Source organism: Cyanistes caeruleus, chromosome 5, assembly GCF_971803275.1.
Source record: "Cyanistes caeruleus chromosome 5, bCyaCae1.hap1.1, whole genome shotgun sequence".
NCBI classification, from domain to species: domain Eukaryota; kingdom Metazoa; phylum Chordata; class Aves; order Passeriformes; family Paridae; genus Cyanistes; species Cyanistes caeruleus.
Genome location: NC_141705.1, coordinates 38675447 through 38679946, shown reverse-complemented (window position 1 = coordinate 38679946; position 4500 = coordinate 38675447). Strand labels below are relative to the sequence as shown.

At 40.3% G+C, this 4500-nt stretch overlaps 1 long non-coding RNA gene across 1 annotated transcript; it reads left to right on the top strand.

The window, feature by feature from the left end:
• The first annotated feature begins 225 nt into the window (after positions 1 to 225).
• On the top strand, positions 226 to 3304 carry LOC147653054 (uncharacterized). The gene is made up of 2 exons (XR_015287444.1): positions 226 to 843; positions 1712 to 3304. It is a non-coding gene; the product is annotated as an uncharacterized LOC147653054 (long non-coding RNA).
• Positions 3305 to 4500: the final 1196 nt, after the last annotated feature.

Sequence of the window (4500 nt, the reverse complement as noted above, 5' to 3'; positions counted from 1 at the left end):
GCCACAAAGCTCCAAAGGAATATGGGAAAAAAAACCAACAAATGGGAATTATTCATAGAATCTTACACCCTCCTCTTGAGGCTGCAAACTACTGAACATGCTGAGGCTCTGAAGACCCTTCTATTCCTAGTTTTTAACTCCAGCACTGAACATAGCATTCCTCATGCCCTGAGCGCACTAGCAGGCATTAGGGTCCTTGAGCAGCCCCACCTGGGATCCCCACCCACACACACTCTGCCTACAGGCCCTGGGGCTCCATTAAAGCTCAGACCTGAGACTCCAGACCCTTCTAGGTCGATCTGTCTGTCTGTCTGTCCATCCCTCCTTCCCTTGCACCGCAGGCAGTCTGTTGCTTAGCTCTATCCCTCCTGTTTTCCTGCTGCAGCCTTAACTCAAGTCTCATCTCCAGCTGCTCCCTACTGGAGTGCCTGGATGGGCCCTGCTTCAAGTGCCCTCTTCTGCCCATGATGTTGGGGTGCTGTGGGACTGTGCCAGGCCCTGCTTCCAGTGCCCTCTTCTGCCCATGGTGTTGGGGTGCTGTGGGACTGTGCCAGGCCCTGCTTCCAGTGCCCTCTTCTGCCCATGGTGTTGGGGTGCTGTGGGACTGTGCCAGGCCCTGCTTCCAGTGCCCTCTTCTGCCCATGGTGTTGGGGTGCTGTGGGACTGTGCCAGGCCCTGCTTCCAGTGCCCTCTTCTGCCCATGGTGTTGGGGTGCTGTGGGACTCTGCCAGGCCTGTGCTGGGATTGCCCTGGGCTCCTGCTCCTGCAGATCAGTGCTGCCAGTGCTGCTGCCCAGAAGCACTAAGTGCTGGAAGGCTGCTCTGCTGAGACAGAAAGCATGAGGTGTGAGCATCTGAAATCTGTTTCTCTGCAGCTTCAAAGCAAAGTGCTTTCCAGGCCTGGAATTTCAAGGAGGAGGGATGTTTTTTTCAAAATAATCTCTTGCTGTGGGATGGCTGTCAAGGCTTGCAGAAGATCCAGCTCTTGGGAATGGCCAAAGAATAATGAATGCCTGAGTTTCAGGCTTTCACCTTCCAGATGGGATGTACATGTACCAGAGAATTGTGCTGAGGGGAGAATGACATCCATTTTGGGAGAGATTCAGCAACTCAATGTCTTTAAATTAGAATTCCTAAAAAAGTTAGATTTCCTTTAGAACAGAATGACCATTCTGTGTCTGACTTGATAGAGCACTCAGAAGAGAAATGACAGAGAAAGAGGTCTGTAGGGTCTCTGTGTTTGTCAGGTAGGCCTGAGAAATATGAGGAGACTCGTCAGCATCCTTCTGGAGTAAGCAAGCCTGCAATCTGGTGGGAATCAGAAGGTGGGATTATCTGCCAGAATTACATTAAAATTGAATAATCTCTGGAAAACATATAAACATTAATGGATAGGCAGATTGAGAATAGAATGTTCAACAAAAGGAGCAGTGTTGTTGTTTTCCACTCCAGTTGGATCCACTGGTAATTCTCCTTGCATACCATAAAGCAGTAGTTGGTATGGTTCCATATGGCTATTTTTTTTTTGTTTGGAGTTTTTGGTTATTTTAAAATGTCTTTGCTCATAACTATTGATCTAGGAAACAAAAACCTCTTAATCAATCAAGAGTTAAGAAATAGAATTAAGATTGTTGAGGCCATTATAGTTCAAACCCTGTGTACATTATGAGATAGTCTTTAATTACATGATCTCATCCTTTGTTTTCCCACAGGAATGCCTCATTCAGTGTGCAGGATGAACAGTGCTTGGAATGAATCAGCACAACACAGTGAAAGAGTCTGTTGTTTGCAAGACTCATCTCAGTTTTGTTGAGGAAGTTGGGATATGTGTTTCAAATGACTTGGGATGTCAAGAAAAGAAAGGGTGGTCTTGTAGCTGAGGAAACTGTGTTGCCCTGGAGAATGGGTTTCTGTCACTGTCCTGTGAGGTACTGTTCTGGGAGAGACAGAGCAAAACACCTAATTTCCTGAGAAGTCTGAGGGCATGGATCCACATTCTGTACTACCAATACGAAACAAAGTGTTGAATCCCGTGATTACTATTCATTTTTGCACTTTAGGGAAAATGTAATGTACAAGCACATTAAAAGCTGTTTTGCAAGGGAGTCGTATAAATGTATCTTGATCTTTCAGTACACCATATTCTACACTCATTATAGCATTTGAAGTATTAATAGCAGTTATCTGTATATACATATCTGACATTTAGTCAACTGTTAAATAGAAAACTAGAAAAAGTCACTAGGAGTAAGTTAGTGTTTGGTATCTATGGGTATGAAATAGTAGTGCAAATTACCAAACACATTAATTACAGGTTTCCTGATTTATTATGGCAAAGTGCATTTGTCTTTGACACTCAGATCTATGTCCTACTACAGTAGCTGCAAACTCTCTGTGAAGGACTTGTTTTCTTTTACAAAGTTCTGAAATAATCTAGTTTATTTTCATTGTCAGGGATTCTTTTAAAATCATAACTAAAATTAAAGTGGTATACCAGCTTTCAAGGATTCAATTTGCATCTGATCTGTTTTCCATGTATCTCACTGTGATTACTGTTTCCATTTCAACACCTACTTTTAGATATGAATTTAGCCAGTGCTACAATGATTGGTCACAACTAATTTTTCCTCATTCTAGAACAAAGTAGAAGTAATCCAGTTGGCCTCTGTTCCTGTGTAACTAGATTTTACTTTGTATGGGCCTAATCAATGAAGAGTAGGGTCCACACTGCACTTTTAAGTTGCACTGCAAGCTTCAGTCTGCTCAGATGAATTATTGCTAAAATGTGAATATGATTTTTCTCCAAATAATTGTATCATAAGACCAAATTTTTTTTTCGTCCTTATCTCTGACACCTTCAACTCTGACCCTCACAGCAGTACAAACAGGATCTCTATGTCATAACTCATAAGGGGATTCCTGCCTTGCTAAGATATTATTGGTTTCTAGTCATCATGCTTTGAAGTAACTGAACTGAAAATCACTTTATTGTTTTACAGTGGAAAGTCAACCTGAGATTCCCAAAATTTTACTCTTATTTTCTAAGCTATTGATTACTTAGCAAATACTCCCATTATCTCTTCACCTATTACATGACACAATATAACGTACATGGCAATGCATTACTAAACGAAAAATATTTCTTTGCATGTGAACATTTATCCAATTTGTCATTACTCTGAATTTTTAGCAGTTTGTTTTAAGGATTTGAATGCTTAAATAATTTTTTTAAAATTTTTAGTAAGAATTTGGATTTTGGATTTACAGCAAACAATAAAGGAAAAGGTAACAAAAAGTGAGATCAATTTGATAGTTCTGCTGGATTCTATTATATTTTAAAGTCATAAAAGGTTATCTTGCTTTTAAAGAAGTTAATCATAAAAGCTAGGCAAAATCATAAACTTGTATCGGATATTTTTACTTAAGTTTTTATCTACAGCAATCAACCTTAGTTTGGGATAATAAAGGCTGAGCTTTATGAGACTGTTCCAGGGTTGAGGAGGGTCCGGATGTGGCTGTGATTGTGGAAGTGTGTGTACTCAGCACGGAGGGAGAGAGGAATATCTCTGACACTGCAGCACAAGTAGCCTGAGCCACAGAGGAGTCAATCCAGCTGAGTAAGTGAGGCTTCCAGCCAGGGGTTTTCTCAACAAAGCAAAGCTCTGCTGGGTGCCACATTGTAAGATGTAGCTTAAATCAAACTTCTCCAAAACAAGGATATTGGATTTAGAGGGTAGAGAATGACTTTGAGAAAGCCAGCTAAGTCACAGAGCTTATTCTGATTTCCTGCTTATGTACAAAAAGATGTGAATCTTCCAATAATCTTCTGGAACTTATATTAGAATCAAATTACAGCCTGAAAAGAAAAAAAAAAAAGAAAAAAAAAAAAGAGGGGGAGGATGACTTCTACCTCATCTGCTGCTTCTCTTATTAAGAGTAATAGCTATGGGCCTTTTCCAAATGGTCAAAGCCATCTGTTTCCTTAAAACTTTCTTTAGATGAACTCTGAGAAATGTTACTTTGATTTTTCCTATATCCTGTATCAACTATAGTAATCTGATGTAATTCAGGTGGAGGCCAGTATTTCTAAATCTGTCATGACAATGGCACTGTGTTGAAATAAATTAATTCAAAAATAATAGTTAACCTTTTTGGCCCATTGTTACCCAGAGATATACAAATGGAGATACTGTGACAGATCAGGTGACATCAGCTTTTCCTTAACACTAATATTAGTACTTAGCCTGGGGATATAGAGAGTTCTGTGCGATTCATTGCCTTCTTTCTGAATGATCAAATCTCTTTGTATGAGAAGGGCTATAAATACTCTCTTTGTTTATTCTGTGGCCCAAGGGCAAATCTGTGATAGAGACAAGATTCTGCAGCCACAGAGTTATAGAAAACTCAGCATTCTACTGTGCCATTAATAGGACCTCCTAAGTACTTCTGGGATGACCTAAAAATAAGTCAGTGTAGCTCTACAGTTTTATGGACAAATTTA